This window comes from Caloenas nicobarica, chromosome Z (genome assembly GCF_036013445.1).
Source record: "Caloenas nicobarica isolate bCalNic1 chromosome Z, bCalNic1.hap1, whole genome shotgun sequence".
Classification (NCBI taxonomy): domain Eukaryota; kingdom Metazoa; phylum Chordata; class Aves; order Columbiformes; family Columbidae; genus Caloenas; species Caloenas nicobarica.
Genome location: NC_088284.1, coordinates 65235729 through 65257492, shown reverse-complemented (window position 1 = coordinate 65257492; position 21764 = coordinate 65235729). Strand labels below are relative to the sequence as shown.

Here is a 21764-nt window from a genome sequence, read left to right as displayed (position 1 = left end):
AGAAGATAGAACTGTGACCAATTATTTGTTATGCCACATTTCAAAAACATGGAGAATATTCTAGCCCCACCAAATATAGGATTCCTTCTAAGGAAACTGTTTGGTTGTTCTCATGGAGCAGTGGTGATGATGGACCTGAGGTTATCCAAGTGGAAGCAGTCTTCTTGAAATCCCAGGCTCAGACTATGGAAAGCTCTGAAATTAAGGATCAAGGTCTCAAGCTCTGAAATTTTCAAAGCAAGCCAGAGAAAGCAGATGGTATAAAACAGTCAGGATGCTCTTTTGGCAGCTACTGTTACTGAACTGTGTTGTCACATTCTACACAAGCATAATTTTTATTGTGTCCCCAAAATGGGAAAGAAATGCTTTGGTGGGATGGTTTGTAAACCACTAACGGGATCTTGCCAGCTGGATTTCTTCTATTCATTTGGAATTTATCACAAATTTCAATTTATCAGATGGCTGGAAAAGCAATACGGGAGTATTTGACTAACGATGATCCAGTTTACTATCCAAGAACTTCTTCACAGTATGAGAAAGAGAAGCTTTCCTTTACAAAAGCGACATCTGACATGCAAACAGGAGAGATTTCAAGGTCTCTTCGAAGTGGATGGGTTTAGGAAAAATAGTCTGTAACTCACAGTTGGTAAATATTTAAACAGAGTAAATCAGGTAGATTTCCTCCTTTCAATGAAAACATACAAGCTAGTTCTTGTAAGAAATGATAGCTCATTAGATTATTCCTAGTAACTACACTCAGTTTGCCATTGCGATGACCCCTGCGAAATAACAAGAAAGTACGCTTGGAGCAGTAACTGGTGTAACTGAAGACCAGTCCTAGTCTCAATAAGATACCGACTTCAAAAGAAAAACAGATTTCAGAAAGAAAAACAGATTTCAGAAAGAAAACCTTCTTCCACCCCTACATGCACAATACCACATGTGCTGGCAATGATGGGAAAAGGACAAATATGCTGCAAATTTTCTTCAGTAGTTTGAGGTCATGTAGCAAAGAATAGGCACTTTCTTCCTCAAACTATAGAGTACCATGAGAATACATTTTAAAAAGCAAAGCACATACATGCTTCTGTACATAGTAGAGAGAAGAATGCTCAGTAAAATCTATTCTTTCATTCTCCATACAAATATAACTGATCTTTCACATTATATTTCGGAGAGCAGAATATAGTACTTGCACTGCCTTTACCAGGAACAGTCACTGTCAGGAAAGAGAGGAGCCAAGACTTTTGGAGAGAAATGAAACTTCTTTCTTCAGTATTCAAGACTAAATACCTCATTATAAAGAAGTGTTCTTCCTCTGTCAGCCAACTCTTACATATGGGAGTCCTGTAGGATTTATTATTTGTTTTTGCATGGCTCTGTATTACTATACATACATACATGCACATCATGGCTGTGAGCAATGGACTTGCACAACAGGGGAATACCTGAAAACTTGAAGCCACCTTTGATTAAAGTTCTTCTGTTGTAAATTTGATTATTTATTTTAGCTTTTCTGGTACTTGAAAGCCAGGGTATTTGGAAAACTTTGGTCATTGTAAGTGGTGTATTATCTACACAAATATTGTTTTCCACCCAAAATGGAATTTCAGTAGTAGTCATGAGGCTTTAAAATCAAATCCTACATTTGACATATTAGAACACGGCTGTCAAACTCATTCTCACCAGGGGCCAAATCAGCCTTGCAGTTGCCTTCAAAGGGACTATATAAATGTAACTACTCCTACATTTATACAGTCCTAAAACGACATTCAGTCATTTGAAGGCAACCACAAGGCTGATGTGGCCCCTAGTGAAAATGAGTTTGACACCCCTGTATTAGAAGAAATTACAAATTCCATAATGCCTAATATTATTTTTCTAATGTATCGCTGGCCCATAATGAGAAAGAATCTATTATATAGATTTTGCATTCAATCTTTTTGTCAAAAACTACATAGCACATCAAAAGTTAATAGCACTGGGGAGTTCAGTGATTAATATGAAAACAAATGGTATATTACAAATTTTCCTTTGTTCTTCATTCACAATGAGGAAACTGCAAGGATTTAACCTTTAAGGGTTAAAGAGTTTAATCAATGTCAATGTCTGATCTTCTGAAGGCGATAAAGAACAGTCTGTCTAGCGATACCCAACAGAACATCACTTTGTCAAGCCACAAAGCACCCAAAAGCTTGTCAAGTAAGTTACCAGAAACCTCTTTGTGGTTAGAACTCAGCTCCTTCCTGCTTGACCTATTATTTGATATTTGACCACTTGGTTGCAAGACACTTGCTCTTTCCAGCTGAAATGTCACTGGGGCATCTTGTCAGCTCCCCGACATCTCGGCCTGACATACAATTTTACTTTTGTGTGCTACAAGGCAGAAAATGCAGGGCAATGGCCTTGCTTTAAATTCTGTCAGCATCAAAGATGGGCGTCACTCTTGGGTCCTACCAACAACAACAAAAAAGGAGTCTATTTGAAGGTCAAAACAGCCATTACTTTAAAGTCTTTCAGCTTAAACTAAATATATTACCTGCAACACTGGTTTGGGAACTGTCCTTATAAAGTACATAAACATATCATCAGAAATCCTCCCTGCACAATTGTTCTTCTTTCTTATGAAATGCAGACTTGATAAAAGGGTGAGTTTTCAGCGCCTGCAGGGACCAGATTCAGCAGTTAACTTAACTTGTTCAAATAGGCAAGTGGTATCATGTAGCTTTACAAGGAGCAACCTGACCTTCTCACATTGACCAGCAGTGACATTATTGTGCAGGAAGAGAAGCAGTCACATCATTTCTGTTTTGCACAACCTGCTTAAAGTTTGCAACTAAATGCTTGTCTTCAGTTGAGCTGACAAGAGAAAAGAGGGGGCTCAGTGAACCATGGCAGGGCTGCCATGAAATGACAGGAATCATTGGCATACATTTCAAATAGCTCTCTCAATCCTATTAAAGTATTGCAGTCCTGCTTTAAAATAGACAAGTATGAAACAACTTTGATAGATAGAGACTAAAATGGCTTATTGATTTTTTTTTTTAAGACTGAGGAAAATTACCCAAAATGTGTCATTCTTTAACATTTAGAAATACATTACATAAAAAATGAACAACTGCAATAAATAAAAGTTAAAAATATGACTGTTTCAGTATGCGAAGAATGAGAAGTGCAGAAATGTGAACATATGAGTGCACATTTTCATAAAAAAGTAAAATTAATGTCAAAAAATACATACGCTGAACTACAATTCAAAGGTAGCAACAAAATTGCACTTTAATTGCATCATTTTACATTTATGCAATTTTTTCCTTCTAAAAGATTATTGATACAAAGAATCTGAAAATCCATTTTCCATTGTTCTTTTGGGACTGGATGTGACATTTAGGCTGAAGGAATAGACTGAAGACTGAGAACTGCCTCCATTGTGCTTAAAACTGCAGGATGTGTCAGGTTCAGCTTGCAATGCCAAAAAATCTGGGATACAACTCTGGTCAGGCTGAATTCCTAGTTTGAAGTCATGGTGATGTTTGAATTCCATCTTGAAAACAAAACAAAAAAGAATCTACAATTACTGTTAAACAAGTGAGAAAAATAATTTCATTATGCCTTTCCCAAAGGTATGTATATGAAGTATTTGCATATTTGATTTTTCTTTCAAACACTTATTTAAAATACTTGGTACCTGAATATATATATTAATCTTTAATAAGGAGGAACAGAGGACATTAGCAAGAGTATTCTGCACTAGTAAGTGTTAGGAAACAATACCCTACTTTCTTTGAAGTGCTACAAATACTTACAGAAAATTTTTGCCCCTCTTCATTATAATTTCTTGGGTGTGGGTTTTTTTAATCAAGTAAACAAAATACAGTCTCCCTGTCACTGTTATTAGGAAAAATATATCATGCTAACCATGGAAGGTATTAATTTACTTTTAAATATATTTTACCATCAATTGAAATCAAACACTTAATACTCCTCAAATGTTAGCCTGTTAGAAGATGGCCAGATAACACACACTGAATGTATGTTGATGGGGAACATGATTCATATTTCAATGAGTCTTGACATTCAAACAGTTATAAAGGTTATACCAGCTAAAATCCAACATTAAATAACTTCTAGCACCAAAATATTGTGCATGCTACTTTGAAAGATTATGGACAATATCAGTATGTCAGCATTAATATTTTTTTCAAATGCTAAATAAAGATGCTCTGTATTCCTTTAAATATCCATTATAATAAACAATCAAGAAAACACAATATCATGTTGCTCTTCTGCCCTTTACCAAGGTATTTTACACATGCACTATATAGCTGTAGAAATAATAATCAATTATTTCATCAGGTCATAAAATATGTGAAAACTTCACATGCAAAGCATAATTATGGAAAAGACAAAAGTTAAGATACTGAAAGACTGTTACAGTATATTTGAGGTTTTAAACACTCTCCCTTCAGCATTTCAGGAAGAATATACATGCACATATAAACACACATGCACAAAGAAGCAGAAGTGCATATATGGAGAGGCACAGATTCTAATATACATACTCATAGATATCCAGAGAGAGGCAAAAGGGTGCATGTATATTCATATTTCAACAAATCCAGACTCAGTCATATTTCTAAAGACACATCCATGAAAGATTTCCCTTTCCTCTGTTACTATCACTGGAGAAAAATCAATGGTTGCTTCTAACACTTACTGCAACAGTTCCCTTTGATATGGACGCTTTTGATTTCCTGATTCACCATAATCCATATTACAGCCACTGTAAACAGCTAAGTTATGAGTGAGACCTTCATTAAGAACCCATTTAGATGACTACTTCAAATAGATAGTTAAAAATGAGGTAGTGCCCTGATTTCTTCTAAGCTATGGTGGTGATGAGGATGAGATAACCAGCAGAACTGGCAAGTACAATCTGTAACACTCTAGATTTTCAGTCCTTCTGGGCTCAACATTATGCAGAAACTGCTAAAAAGCCAAAGCACACATGAGATTCACTGCATGTATATCAGTGCATCTGAAAGGAGTTCTCAATGAAGGCATCCACCCATCACCCAAATAACAGTCTGTTACTTGTACAGTTTAATCAGCTGACTACATAGCCAAATTTGTCTCTAAAATAGGAGTCATTCATTAAAAAATATATTATGACAAATCGAAATAAGCACGTAACTTGTGATCTAAAAAAACTTCTGTGTGTAAAAAAATGAAATAAATAAGATATAAGCTATAAGTAGGGTTCACTCTGGATAAAAAATATTGAAGACAAATTTAAGCATCTTGCTTTGGACTGCTTTCAACGTCTCAATTAACCAGCATATCACAATAAGTAAAAATCACACGCTACAATTAAACTCGCATATGAACTATTTTTCCAGATGTAGTGAGGGTTGTTTTGAAGAATATGGCATCAAAATCCCAGTAAGGAGATAAGAAATCAGATTTCCTTTGAGAGTTGAAAAAAAAATGTATGAAACTTAATGATTGGCAGCAAGTCAATAGACTATGTTACAGTAAAAGCTTCACTGTTGGGGGAAAAAAGTCCTGTTTTAGTTATACAGATCCCGTACCGCAATTCTTACTAAGAACAGAATACTATTCATTGAATAGAAGGGAAATGAGATCTAATAGCAATGAGACTGATGTAAAAAAATATCGTGGCTGTAACTCATAAGAACTGTTCTGATCCAATATCATATACACTCACGATGAATAACAAAGCAGGATTCTATAGGTTAGAAGAAAAAATACTCAGAACTGTTGTAACACTCCTTGTTTGAATACATACCTGTATGTAGGAATTTTAAAGGCAGTTATAATTTCCCCAACAGACCTCTTTCAACATTATTGCATTTAGACACCTTTCTAAAACATGTATTACATTGTAAAACTCAAATGACTGTGCCACAGCTGTGATGATAATCCATCATATAAATACACATTTAGGTAATTTTTAAAAGTGGTATTATGTATCTTAAATAAGGTGTCTGTTCAGGTAAACCTTTAGTGTAGCACTTTTATTTACCCGATAAGCTGTAAACGATTCCATCTAAACTGCTACACTTCATTAGGTAAATGGATATTTAGGACACAATATGTCTAGCAAAAATATGCTTTCAAAATATTTATGTAATACAGTAATTGGTCATGTCCTATGGCCATTTTTTAAAGCTTGACAGTCTACCTTTAAAAAACATGTTTTTCCCAAAGAGCTAGGTATGAAAAGTTAGTCTATATTAAGGAATAATTGCTTTATAAACTATAGTTAACTCAAGCAATTTTTTAGTATTGGACATGGAAAAAGATTTCTAAAACAATTATTCTCTACAGTTTTTCTTCTATGACTAACCTATGATCACATTTAGATCTAGTTAACAGGTTGTCTCATGATACATGAGGTGTTCCACCAAAGTTAAAACTGATTTATAGTGGGTTGCTTTATTATGTACGATATTGTGAGGAAATAACACACCATCATGTATCATATCCTTATATATGTTTTTATTGCAATGTCACCCTACTCTAAAGCATCATGTTGTGACCGAAGACACCCCATTTTGCTTTTATATATCAATACTTGTGGAATAATACTCACAGTTAGACACTTGGAATTAAAAGACTATGTACTTGTTATGACCGTGGTGCAAACAGACAACTGAACAAAGAAATTCACTTTTACGAGTATATTGTTTATCTTCAATTGTAGGAGTAAAATCTATAACCAGAGCTGAAGCCACAAGTCAGTCAGAATGGTTTCAGACTTTGGAGTCTACACAAGGATAATTTTACTGGACCACAATTTTCACTATAATACCACACTACAACTTTTCAATTGCCCTCTACTATTTGTATGTTACAACAATATCTCCTTCCAATTTGGGAATTTGCCACCTCTAATTTTAGCCACTTAAAACTGTTTTCAAACATACAGTTTCAAAACACAGCAGTCCAAACTTCTCTTCCACTTTCTTACGACATGTAACATTCTATATTGTAAAAATATCAGAATAATAAAAAGTGATAAGGTTTTTGTGAGTTAAGGCTTCTGGGTTGTGAATGACAAGCTTGCATACTTGGCTTTGACTGAGGCAAGAAAGTAATGAAACTGCCTAGAATCAGAACAGAAAATTACCAAGTAAGGGATGAAATAAAAGGGCAGAAAGCATAATACTGAAGCTACAACATAATACAAAGACTCAGTTATGGGTTTCCCCGTGCGATGATGCAGATGCAGTCATACGTTCAGTGTTATATCTCAAGGTTAATTAAAGACAATTGTTGAATTACAAGGTCAAAGCATGACGTGGAAATCACCAGATTGCAGGATGCTTAGTTGTGTGAGGATGCCTGACAGTAAACAAGTGCAGAGGGAGGAGCAACCTGCAGTTTCTTCTGAATTTCGGCAATCCCAAAAATTTCTGGAAAGGCTGTTCACAGTCCTTCAAGAGTGGAAGAAATGTGAGGTAAGCACAGACACAAAGAGTGATGGGGGAAACAGTCATTATATTTCTACACAATTGATTTCTGATACTGATTCCTCTCACCCCAGCTCTAGAACATACATATACACAGTAATACCAGCAGACAGCAAATCAAACGGTCAATAATGTTCTTTCCAGTTTCTCCCACCTATACTATCATTGTAGCTTGCACCATTTCACTGTAGCAATATCAATTCCAGTAAGTGTTAAAGAATCAGCCACTGTCTTCGATAACCATTTTGCAGCACTTCTGTGGAAAACCGATTTCCCTATAGAGAAAGATGCACCTCTTCAGATCATTCACAAACTCCTTCACAGATTGCTATTTCCAAAACTGAGTTGCCTTTTGCCAGACAATGCCAATGGACTTTGAGTATGCTACTCATTCTTTTTCAGTTAAAAGTAGCTCCAAGAGACATTTCTCACTCTCAGTGAAATAAATAAAACATCAGACTGATGAAAATGCTAGAAACTGGTGCTTAAAATGGAAAGTATTACTAATGGGTGGCAGTGCAATACAGTGCTAGTTAACAAACTTTTTCAAAGCAGCAGGAATGTAAGCTGGCCAAAACTGTAAAGTTAGCTTCCCAGGTCAATGATTTTGCAATTCGGTATGCTGAGGAAGTAAGACTAAATTGGTGCTCTGACATAAAGTAGGAAAACAGTAACATTCAGTAAATTCTAATTGTCAGCACTCCTGCCTGGATTCTGCAAACAATTTGCTATCAGAGAATAATTCAATGGGCTGCCAACTCATTACATATTAAGTCGGAAAGGTAGACACACAACATACTTTGGGTGCTGCTAGCCAACAATACTAATGACTTTTTTCATTATCAAAGAATTCCCCCTCCACTTTCAGGAGTTTTTAAACAAATATTTGAATTGAAATATCTGGAAACATTTTTTTCTGCTTTTCTAATGCTTTTGCATTTAATGCATTCAGTGAAATCACACTCAAGAGGCTCAGTTAAAAGCAACTAAGAGAAAGATTTCATAACATTATATTCGTTTTTCTAAAAGAAAATCTTATTTTATTCAAATATACTTAAACGTGATATGTTCAAAGAATGCACAGAATTGGATGGGTTATCACACCAGATGAACACCTTAGCTTCACTGTTTTGTTGGCTTAAAGACAAATAATTTGGTTTTGCATTGCTAATTTATGATTTCTAAATATTTTGGCCAAAATCCACCATACAGCCTATACAGTAAGCTTCTCCTCCAGATGCTTCATTGGAATACACACAGAAGGGACTGCTTCTTCCAAGCTCAAGATCAGAGCATCCTGACACGTAGGAAGTCAAGGAAGGGAGCCAGGAGACCTGCGTGGTTAAACAGGGAACTGCTGGGCAAACTCAAGTGGAAGAGGAGAGTTTACAGACCATGGAAGGAGGGGCTGGCCACTTGGGAATAATATAAGGCTGTTGTCAGAGGATGTAGGGAGGCAACTAGGAAAGCCAAGGCCTCCTTAGAATTAAACCTGGCAAGAGGGGTCAAGGACAACAGGAAGAGCTTCTTCAAATACACGGCAGATAAAACTAACACCAGTGATAATGTAGGCCCACTGAGGAACGAGGTGGGTGCCCTGGTGACAGAAGATACAGAGAAGGCAGAGTTACTGAATGCCTTCTTTGTCTCTGTCTACTCTGCCAAAGGCTGTCTGAGGAGCCCCGTACCCCTGAGGCCCCAGAGGAGGGCAAGATAATGGAAGAGTTTGCCTTGGTTGATGAAGACTGGGTTAGGGAGCAATTAAGCAATCTGGACATCCATAAATCCATGGGTCTAGATGGGATGCACCCGCGGGTGCTGAGGGAGCTGGCTGAAGTCATTGCTGGACCACTCTCCATCATCTTTGCTAAGTTGTGGGAAATGGGAGAGGTGCCTGAGGACTGGAGGAAAGCAAATGTCACTCCAGTCTTCAAAAAGGGCAAGAAGGAGGACCCAGGTAACTATAGACTCACCTCCATCCCTGGAAAGGTGATGGAACACCTTATCCTTGGCGCCACCTCAAGGCATATCAAGGATAAGAGGGTCATCAGGGACAGTCAACATGGCTTCACCATGGGGAAGTCGTGTTTGACCAACCTCATAGCCTTTTGTGAGGACATAATGAAGTGGATAGATGATGGCAAAGCAGTGGACGTGGTCTATCTTGATTTCAGTAAAGCATTTGACACAGTCTCCCACAGCATCCTCACGGCTAAACTGAGGAAGTGTGGACTGGACAATCAGGTAGTGAGGTGGACTGTGAACTGGCTGAAGGAAAGAAGCCAGAGAGTCATGGTCAATGGGACAGAGTCTAGTTGGAGGCCTGTATCTAGTGGAGTGCCTCAGGGGTCGGTACTGGGACCAGTATTATTCAATATATTCATCAACAGCTTGGATGAGGGAATAGAGTGCACTGTCAGCAAGTTTGCTGATGACACCAAGCTGGGAGGAGTGGCTGACACGCCAGAAGGCTGTGCTGCCATCCGGTGAGATCTGGACAGGCTGGAGAGTTAGGCAGGGAAAAATTTAATGAAATATAACAAGGGAAAATGTAGAGTCTTGCATCTGGGCAGGAACAACCCCAGGTTCCAGTACAGGTTGGGGAACAATCTGTTAGAGAGCAGTGTAGGGGAAAGGGACCTGGGGGTCCTGGTGGACAGCAGGATGACCATGAGCCAGTACTGTGCCCTTGTGGCCAGGAAGGCCAATGGCATCCTGGGGTGTATTAGAAGCTGGGTGGTTAGTAGGTCGAGAGGGGTTCTCCTCCCCCTCTACTCTGCCCTGGTGAGACCGCATCTGGAATATTGTGTCCAGTTCTGGGCCCCTCAGTTCAAGAAGGACAGGGAACTGCTGGAGAGAGTCCAGCGCAGGGCAACAAAGGTGATAAAGGGAGCGGAGCATCTCCCTTATGAGGAAAGGCTGAGGGAGCTGGGTCTCTTTAGCTTGGAGGAGACTGAGGGGTGACCTCATCAATGTTCATAAATATGTAAAGGGTGAGTGTCACGAGGATGGAGCCAGGCTCTTCTCGGTGACAACCAATGATAGGACAAGGGGCAATGGGTACAAACTGGAACACAATAGGTTCCACTTAAATATGAGAAGAAACTTCTTCTCAGTGAGGGTGACAGAGCACTGGAACAGGCTGCCCAGGGGGGTTGTGGAGTCTCCTTCTCTGGAGACATTCAAACCTGCCTGGACACCTTCCTGTGTAACCTCATCTGGGTGTTCCTGCTCCAGCGGGGGGATTGGACTAGATGATCTTTCCAGGTCCCTTCCAATCCCTAATATTCTGTGATTCTGTGATTTTCAGGTGAAATCCTCTGCACTACACTAATAATATCAAAACATTAGGCAAAATATGTAGTGCACTATTTACATGGTGCAATGCTCAGTCTGTACTGATTTCAATTCAAGTTTCCAAATTCTTCAGTACTTTTTGCCCATGCTGTCTACCACTGTCCTTCCACTTTCCCAAGAATGGTAGCAAATTTTATTTATTTTCTATCTGAGTTGCTAACACAAATAACCATTGGTTTATCTTGTGCTGCATGTTGCAAAGAACATTGGAAAGTGCTCTGTACTCTTGCTAAACTGTTGTGACACCTCTCCTAGTTTTGCACCAGTGTATAATATTGTCGCTATCTTTAACTGGTACTCCTCTTGCTTCCAAGAAAGCCCTTCTGGTTATGTTGGTTTACCCACAGCTTTTCATTACCTCAGGTCAGTATTTCCCTCTCTCATGGTTCCCTCTAAGCTTTTTGCTTCTTTCTATCAAGAGGAGAAGATGACTAAAAGCAGAGACTAAAACACTCACGACACCATGCTGAGGCACAAGAGGCTCCTGAAGCAGTCCTCCCTACTTAGCTTTTTCTTCTGCCAGTGCTAGTGGGAAAACAGTCTCTATCCAACTAGCTAAAGTGTCAAACTTCACGTTCTCTTGAGAAATGTATTCAGTCATCAGCTAAATTCCTAGACAGTGTGACTGTCTGACGTAAGCCTTCAAAGTTTCATTTGAGTTGCATGTACACTGCCGCTTTATCAGAAAAAGGAAAAAAGTGTATTTACATTCATTTTGCCAGACATTAGCATCTTCTGTCCAATCATTTGAATGCAGAAGTGTTAGGAGAAAACAGCTTAGAGAACAAGGGTTGACACATACAGTGTGAAATCTTAAGGTGCTTGAATGCAATGAGGGAGAAAGTGAGACAGAACCACATTTCATCTCCCTAACTGTGCTATAGTCCACATGAACTTTGTGACAGGTCTCTGTCTCTCAGCCACACTTGACTAGCTTCTGCTGACATTCAGCTGTCAGACAGCAACCCTTTACCATGCCCCTAACATGCTCTACAGCTTCACCCAATTAACTCGCTTTCACTTGACACTGCAGCAAAAAGCTTCATAATAGGTGGTCAAGGTGCATGGTGTCTGCTTGCCCTCTAACTACTCACGCACAGCAAAATGCTTAGCTACCTTTTTTTTTGTCTGCTTGCTCTGAACTGCTGCAACTACAATTTAGGCATTCTGCTACTAAATAGGACAAGGACAGCAGACATTTGCCAGTGGTGCATTAATCTGTTTTACCAAAGACTAGTTTTAATGCAAAACTCTAGAGCTAATCATCATTTTGGCAAAAAATAAATTACACTGATTCAGTAAAATCCTTCAGTCACCTTCTAATTAATAAAGATATACGGTATCAGCAATATGGATACAAGGCGGAAAGAGGGAAAAAGTAATTATTTCTAATAGTTACACTTAACAACATAAAGGAGAAAGGTCTAGGAACAATGAAAGTGTCTTTATGATTCAGCTTTCTTGCGTTAAAAAAAAATCTTTAGCCATTCAGAAGATTTATTTTTGCTAAGCGTTTCTGCAAAATATGCAATATTTTTGAGGAATGATATTCCGAAATATAAGCCTATGTAGCTAACAAAACAAATGAACTATTAAAAAAAAGGAAATTGACGTTTTAGAATTCTTCTAACAGTTTATATGAAAATTAGAACAAAGATGGAACTCACTGTTACTTTGCAGACAGATGCCTTGAGAATACTCCAGGTTGCTCACTAGTTCTCTGAAGTATATTTGTATTAAATATGCAGAGTAGGTCAGAAAAGGCCCTTGAAAATCCAATACGCAGTAAATACTGGTGACGTTCAAGCACTCTTAGCTGAAGAGGCATGCTGTTAGCCAGTGCTGGAGCAGTCTGGATGAGCACTGGTGTTGGGACAGTGGAGTTAGGAGAGTCGCTGTAGCCCATGCCTTCTGGTGGCCTTATTCTGGACAACTACCATAACTCCAGCAACACAAAAGACTATCCATGAAGCCTTTTCAGAATATGGTGTTTGGTAAACTACAGCAAGTTCAGATAGGCTATGTAACCTATTTGCTTTCCCAGCCTATCTACAGGGACAAGTCAACTTGAAGCTCTCTTTAAAAAAGATTGAAAGGGCATTTTTTCACAGAAGAAATCTGATTTTCATAAAGAGAAGCAAACAGCCAGTTTGTAGAAAGTGGAAGCTCAAGAGAAGCCATAAGCATGAAGGAAGGGGAAAGGAAAAAAAAAAAAGAAATACATTGATTGAGGTGTGAAGCAGACACCTCTCTCAACGGGAACTTAGGGCTAGGGCATGGCACCAACTTATCTTTACGAATGGTGGTGAAAAGAAGCAAGTCAAAGACGTGGAACTTGCACAACTCTGGCAGAGGCTGCTGATGCAGAAATGAGTGGTTTTGCAGCAATGAAAAAAAATGTAGCAAACACCTCACTCAGATTTCAAGTAGGAAAATGGTATTACTCAGACTTAAAATGAAGTGCCAGGGACACACAAGGCCTTTTAGTGGAGAATATTATTCAGAACTCTCCAAAGTACTTTAGGTGAGCAAAAAGGTATTTTGGTCCACTTGACTGCGAGACTATAATCTGGTGGTGTCCATTACCCTGAAGTGAGAAGACAAATGCTGATCTCATGAATTGACAGCCTTTAGCATCCCATAACAAACAGCAGATTGAAGGCAGCTCTTAGGAGACAACAGAATTAGGATCATAAAGTAGATACAGACATAATTTACGTAACCTACCTGTACCTATTTGAAAAACAGACTGGTTGCAATCTGTTATCCAAAATACAGACTTGTATGCTGAGTTAAGAAAATCTGCATTTTCACTAGGTTACAGTCTAATCTAAATCTCAGTTCATCTAAATAACTGTATTAAACTGAGCAGCCTCTAAAAAGATCCTCTAATAACAGAGCAAAAAATTACTGACTTACACCACAAGCTTAGAAGTGAACTATTACTACTGTCAACTTCATTTCCTCAAAATGAATGTTCATTTTTAAAATCATCAGTGTATTAGGAGGACAAAGGGTTCCATTCTTTTTGCACTGGCCAATGCAGTGTATGTGATTGTCTGTTGCAGATGTGTAGCCTGCTACCTTCCAGCCAAAATCCTGATAAGGGCTCCATCCTCCTCCTCCATAAACCAGCTGAAAGATTCACTAGGAAGAGGTAAATTTTGCTCTCTGTAGGTTTGGAGTAGTTTTCAAACTTTCGTTTCCTTATTCAAACCAAGCAGTTTCATGTTCATTCATCCCCAGTAAAACTTAGCTGAAGTAACTTCAGGAAGGAATTACTCCTTCTTCCTCAAATTGCATGCAATATCTGAAGCAGTGTATATTCATTTGAATTCTAATGAGTAGTTTTATAACAGTAACTATCAGGGAAAACAGTTGGCTTTCAGGCAGTACTGCTCATAAAATATCTGTTGATATCTGAATGGCCTAAAAAAACCCATTTTAGGCTCAATTTCAGTTGACAGCTAACATGTAGGTCTTTTGTAAATGCAAGATCCAAATTACACTAACTGGGCGAGGAATCAAGCTTATCAGTTATAAACAACTTGAGTGTGGGTGAGCTAGGTTTACTGTCTCTATTGTTTTTGGCTGAATTTATATATACAGTTTTACTTCAGTTTGAAATTAAATAAAAAAATCTAACAATTACTTCGACAGAACTTTTTATACTTAGATTCCTGAGCACAATCAGCCTCTAAAAACTACTCTTACCACAGGTACTAGATCATCACCTTCTGTGAGGCTGAACATGCCCACTAGGAAATGGAACTAATATTTCCTGCATACCAGTCATATTTTATGTGAATGCACGTTAAAAAATTGCTACTGGAATTTCATCCTTTCGTACATATATACCAAATGCACGTTCTGAAAGCAAAGTAGAGTTAAAACAAAGACACAGACCACCCCAAACTTTCATCAGGCATGTAAATTTTTATCAGAAGAGTCATGAAGAACACAGAAGGAGACTTGGAGACAGGCTTCTTCAGCTTTTTGGTTTGTAAAACAAGAAAACTGTGACCAACTTTAAAAACTCATTTTGCACAGGGATGTTTTGGTAATTTGATGTGCCTTGTACCTTCCAGAATAATAGCTTAAATTCCTTTATTTAGAGCTCTCAATTAGATTATGCTCTTCTAAAAAAATCTCAAATTTAAAGTGTAGTAAACTTCAGCAAGTTACTAAATTAAACTAGAAATTCCTAAAAAACTAGGATGTTTTGACATGCACAAATTAAAATGAAACTGGATGACTTTAAGTATCAGGAAGCTTTGCAAGGTCCTGGTTAAGCTACAATACAGGCTCAGGCTCCCAAAAGAGTGCAAAGAAAACTTGATATTGCACAGAGTCTGACAGACTAACATGTGCCTGACCACAGGCGTATAACCACCATAGGAGCTGATCCTTTTATGATCAAATGAGACCCTTGATTCAACAAAACCTGAAAAATTATTTAATTATTTAATTATTGTGACTCTGGCCTCTGATAGGACAAAATATTGGTGAGCATACAAATATAAGAGAGACAAGTATTGCAATGTCAGCTTTATGGTGACATTTACTGAGTGAACGATGGGTTTATGAGCCAATTTCAGTTGAGGGCCTGATCCAAAACTGGGGTGTCTTAAATGTTTGTTTAAAGGTTCCATAGGTTCCTCTCTAAAAAGCTGTAGGAATTGAAGAAATTACACCATCTGAACAGGATGAAGTGGAATCATAAGTAATTTTGCCTTCCTAAAATCATAACATGTAGCAGGGAAACTACTGGTAATTAACCACACTATTCTTGCCTATACTTTTAGTAAATTTTATTACTTACTGTGCATTTTAAAGGTACCCTACCTTTCATTAAAAAAAAAAAGTCAATTGATTGCTTAACAAAAAGAGGGTCCCTCCTTTCCAAAAGGCATAATTTCTGAAACAAATCAACAAAAAAGCCAAAGTTTTGTAAAATGATTAAGATATAGTTTAAGTAGTACATTTGTTTCTAAATCTTTCTTTAAATGAAACATTACGCAAACTGAAGAAAACAAAAGTTATTTGAAAAAAATCAAGATTATTATAATGACAACATCCTTTTAGATGACAATGAAGCTCTTTACTCCCTACTGTGTAGTCATGTCACATTTTTAACATTTCCTCAAGTGCTAGTTTATTTAACAGGCCAAACTGCTTCAGGGAGCTCAATCTCTGGAGAAAATAGGTCCTTACTGTGATCACCTGGAAAAACTGTGCCTTCACTACATGCTGGGGGCTTCACAGACTTCCACAAAAAGTTTTTTATATGTAATTTTAAAACAACAATAAATAAACATATGTTGGGTAAATATTAAGCAGTGTGACTTAAATATGTAAAACCCAATAAAAATAAACATTAAGATGTAACTTGCTGACTGTATGCCCTTAAATCATGTCAGCATTACACGAATAAAATTATGAGTTAAAAAGAGTGTTATGCTTCATGCCCTAACTCTGAATTTCCTGTCTTTTTATCTCTGCAAGTCATACTCTCTAATACATTTCAAATGCTGGTGTGTCTTTTTCTTTTCATTTCTCACATTAACTTTTATGCTTAAAGTACAAAGTGCAAGCAATCAGGCAATGTAAGTAGGTAAACACATGTATTTCTACAAAAACAGGTTATAGTGTACTGCAAAAATGTCACAAAAAGGAACACAAAGGTTTGTTCTTTTTTTTCAGCTGAAAAGGGTGCAAACAGGCACAATTATAGGAGAAGGCAGGGGAAAAGAACATAAGCAAACCAACAGAAAAACAATCTGTTTCTATAAATTCCAGAAAGGCACAAAGTAAAGGAGGCTGCTGTGGTTTACAGCCACCCTACTTCATTGCTCTCATTATCTCCCTTTGGCCTGTGCGGGATCCACTCCTCCCCTTTGACTGGTGAGGTGAGGTCTGACAGCTGAGAAACCTGCTGTGGGACCACAGGTGGAGATGATACCCAGCCCTGTGCTCCCCTGGCCTTCCTTCCAGCCAGTGCACCAGCAGCAGGGACCAAGAGGAGACATGGCATCACAGTCGTCTCCCGCAGAGGAAGGTTTGCCTGCTCACTGGCACTGAATTCTCCAGTGGTGGAGCATCAGTCATCTCCTGACATCCAGAGGGAAACATAAACCTCTAAACACGAGGTTTTGCTTTACAAACACTTAAAGTACTTTTTTTGAGGGGAATACTTACTTCCCCTCTAATTGAAATGTAGATTTATGCTTAAATAGATTCTCCAGGTCCAATCCAGTTAAATGTCAGCACTTTTTTTTTTAAATAGGTGCATGTAGCATTATTTACCCACGCTACATGATAATTGAGTACATGCTGCACATATATGCATTTCTGGGGCTAACTGAGAAAGAAGCAGACTCCTGGAAACACTGCCCTAGGTCTTTCTTATCTTTTCTCCCTGAGAACTGGACAGTGAACTAGTGGTACAAAGTAAAAAATAAAAACCATGAAAGATGACAAAAATTGTTCCACATATCATCCTGATCAATCTAATTGCTACTCACAGGTGGCATCTACACATCTTGCACTATCTATCAAAGGTAATGCCTGAACATCAGCTCTGAATTTTCTCCTTATAAACAGTGCTTTACATACTTATCTTGAAACACAAAACCAAACAGGCATCGGAACAAGAAAATGATTATTCACAACAGTATACCTGATAGGATCAAAATTTAAAATTAAAAAAAAAATTAGGAAGATGACAATCTGTATTGCATGGATTCATTCACCATTTAAGTATTCGAGCTAGACCCAATTCAGGCACAGCTATGCTTTAATCCCCTCCAAAAATTTCTCAGCAAATTCAGTCTCAGAACAGACATTCCCTTTATGTTTAACCCACAGTTTAGCAGGGAATAACAGAAGCTTCCTAGCTCTCTTTCTTGAAATAACTTCTTCAAAAGGAAGGAGGAAGCACCTTCTGACCTGAGTAAAAGTCCTTGAGTCTGGAAAGAGGTGAATTGTCTTCCTCTGTAGAGAACATTCCTTTTCTTCTATAAAGCAAGTAAAACTGTGTCCTTGGCTCTGTTCTTTTGTAAAAACTTTTTCCCAGGGTTAAATGCCCTGGTCTATAATATTCAGTTCTCAAAATAACAGCCTGTCTAGCACTCCCAATACTTTTATTTCTACTGCAGAATTAGCAGTATATGTAATAATATACAAAAGTTTCTTTTAATTTGATGTGCTGAAAATGTCACTTTGAGAGGTGTGGGATGGAGGCAAAAGACACAGAGGTGTGTAAAAAATAGGAAGCAAACATATGCAGCCGGTGAGTAAAACTTATTTCACATTACCAGCAAAACATATTTTGAAAGACCACTGCAAAAACACCTAACAAGGAAAATGGCATCAGATGGCTGTCTCCTGACTCAAAGTTGTCCCCCACAGCAACTGGGGCCTTTCTGAAACTTTCCATTTCAGGAAACCCCAGATACCATTTGGCAAAGAAAACAAAAGAGTAGCTCTTTCCAATATTTCTCCTTCAAAAGCTGAACACAGTGAAGCATAGGTTATTCACTTCCTTTTTCTCTGTTAACCTCCTGAAGACAGAGAATAAATGCATGATGACTTTTTACAAGGTAAACTTGAACCTATACTTTAGGCTTGTTTCCTTACCCACATCATTACTGTCTCAAAACCAATTTCCAGTTAGTTGCTCTGGGAGATACAATTGTTGCACTGGCCTGAGCACTCAGGATAAGAGATGAATACAGCTTCAGGTTCCAAGTGTCTTGTTTTGAGCTCTGGGAACTAAAGACCCTTGTTTGTGAGCTGGTAGTTCCAGTACCTCACCAGAAACACATTTCTAATGCCATAGAAATGCAAACCATGAAGGCAAAAAAGGAAGAGATTAGCTTCCTCAAAACATGACCCATGTTATTTGCGACTCAGCCAATGACTTGAAAGATTTGTTTTGTGCTTAACATCGAAACAAACCTGCAGTCATTTAGGAACTTCATGGTTTCCATTAAACCACACAGCATGGACATTTGGAATTTCATGGCAACTATGAAGTGAGAATGTAGATCTTGCTTTTCCAAAGCACCAGCCTGAGCGGAGAGCTAACACCCACACACATTCACTCACATTCCTTAGCCAATTCATGTCATTAAGGAGACTTAAAGAATAGACAAAACAAATTTTAAACCCCCCCCCACACACACACACAAAAAACCAATCCCACTTAAATCTCTTACTTGAGCACTTGAAAGCACAATGCTACAAGTGGAAATGTAGTGTTTAAATGCAGCAAATGCATTGTGTCCATCTACAGTGTTTACAGCATTAACTCTGTAACTACAGTGAAAAGCTGAAGTATTGGAAACCACCTAATTACCCAAACATTTACCTCTCCGCAGGTGTAAATACATGGGCCTAATAAGCCTTCCCACTGCGAAAGCAGTTACTTAAATTATATTAAAATATTAAAAACTATTTAATGAGCTTTTTTCCCCTAAAGTAAATTGAGTGTGTGCCTTAACCTGCTCCAGGCAAAGGAAGTTTCAAACATATTGGTTTTGAAACCAGCCATTATTTCCCATGTTGCAAAAATGGCAATTTTATTTCCCAACAGCAAATGAAACTGTCAGGAAAATTTAGATGCAATAAAATTGGGTGGTTAAACCAACATGCTGGATTTGGAATAAAACTGAATTAAAGGAATTAAAATTAAGCATTATGTCAGTCAAACTTTGTAAAAACTATTTTAAACAGGGGGGTGGGTGGGTGTGGGTTTGTTGTTCTTTTTTTTTTCTTTTTCCAAAAGTTGGGTTTTGGACTTGGTGAAGTCCACCCGTAACTACCCATTTTATGTCCATCAACAGTGTCACATTTGAAATTTGCGCAATGAAAAATATTTTGCATAAAATGTGTTGCTTCTGGCAACATTTCTGCCTAAATAAAAAGTTGTCAGGCAGTGTGTGACTTTAGTGGTACAGAGTTTAAAATGGTGGCTTCAGTCCAAGGCTAGCTAATAACGGCTGACATGCACTGGAATCTTGAGGCCTAAATCAACATTGTTTTCACAGCTGTAATTAAGCCACCTAATCAGAAGCACATTTTGACGGGACAGTTTCTGGAAGCCAGACATTACAATTTCTTATGCCTGGAGCGCAGTGGCTCATGAGAGGTCCTCATTTAATTTCAGGTTTAAAAAAAAGAAAAAAAAAAAAAGGCTGTAAAATGAAAAGACTATAAAAAAGCAGTGCACGGCTGTTGAAATGAAGCAGGCCTATGTGTTCATGCCTTGACCAACCCTGCATCCCACCCTCCTTCGGCTCTCTGCCGAGTCCCCAGCTCTCAAGTGGCAGCTGCACACAGTGAGATTAAGGGCTTCTGCCAAAGTCAACAGATGAGCTGGTCTGAACTGGCTCTCTGTGTGTTCTGATTGTAAATTGTGCTGGTGATGATTAGAGAACTCTAACACAGGATGTCGACTCTTAAAACTGTCCAGAGAAAATAATTTTTTTTTTTTTTTAAAGTTCAGGAATTTTTTTTAAACTTCTTTTGTGGCTTGGTACATAGTGTTGTGTCTATAACTTCCAGATGATACAAACATGAATTCACACAAATTAAGTAACTACATTATTAAAAAATACAACATTTCTTGCTCACAGCAAGATCCTTCATTTGGGGATGTTAACGTAGCAGTGTTGCTGCTGAATGCAACTCTCTGACTAGTAACACGCCAGCAGTCGTGTGCTTTGACTACCTGCCAGTGGAAGATACCCCTAAAATTCAGACTATCAACTATTTTTGTTGTGTGACTATCACTTCAGGACATTGTCATACTTGAAACAGGTAAACTGTCTTGCTGTTTTTCTGGAGAGCAGCTACATTTGTAACTTCAACATAAACTTTCAACCCCAGAGGCCATTGTAAAACTATCAATATGAAGGCACCAGTCACTGGGGTCTGATTACATTTAGTTCTGCATTTTAATTACATATGGATTCTATTAACTGAACCTTTTGCCTTATAGGCAACATTTTAATCAAATTACTATAATTTTCAAATATGTTACAACAGTCTGACAAGTTAAAAGTTCACATACCTAGAACACTGAGTATCAAAAAAATTTTGCATAGAAAGGGAAGTATTCTTTACAAAATAGCAAATGTGTTGTTGAATTACTGTAAATATTTCTGAACACCTTGCCCTAAGTTACATAATGTGATTTATAATGTTGGTTTCATATTATTATTTTTTTATTGGTACTACATAATAAGCGAATAGTTTAAACTACATGATTTATACTGTTTGGTTACAACTATTACTTGTGGAAGCAATACCACATGACAACGTGAGCATTTGCACTAGGATACTTGCATTCCTTGGCTATGCAGTAAGGTTGGCAAGTGATGCCCAGTTGCTTAAAATTGGGCAAGAAATGCAAATATTTCAGGAAAAAAATAGTTTCTGGAAGATATTACTGCTTTTTGGATTCAGCCCGATAGACTTCAAGCTTAGGAAATATGAATTCAGTGTTCTATTTTTGCCTTTATTGATATTTCCACTCTTTCATGTCTGTTATCACCTCAATAGCTGGGAAATTCTCCTGATGGGCCTGTCAGATTTGTCTTTACTTAGTGTCACTTTAAGAACATTCATGTGTTTCACAATAACTAAACCACGTACTGCTAATTAACAGTGCCGAGCGAAAGTCACAGTTATTTGAGATCCATATATTACTGAATTCTGTCCTAGACTACTTCCAAGAAAACACTGCAAGACAGAGGGTAACAATAAAAATAACGTCTGATTATTTTTTGCAAGGCAAATTAAGAACTAGTATCTCAAAATCTTTCACAAAACCAGTTCAATTCCAAATCTTTCAAAAAACCACCTTTCAGTTCAACTGTGCATCAGGCTAGCATGAAGTAGTGGAAA

General features: G+C 37.9%; 1 protein-coding gene across 3 annotated transcripts in view; it reads right to left on the bottom strand.

Annotated features, from left to right (window-relative positions):
- Positions 1 to 3470: 3470 nt before the first annotated feature.
- The window catches only part of CCDC171 (coiled-coil domain containing 171), a 155500-nt gene continuing 137206 nt past the window's right edge, over positions 3471 to 21764 (bottom strand). For all 3 annotated transcript variants that reach the window (XM_065656381.1, XM_065656382.1, XM_065656383.1), the window contains one exon: positions 3471 to 3544. The gene's annotated coding sequence lies outside the window, so the exon portion shown is untranslated. The remainder of the gene's footprint in view (positions 3545 to 21764) is intronic.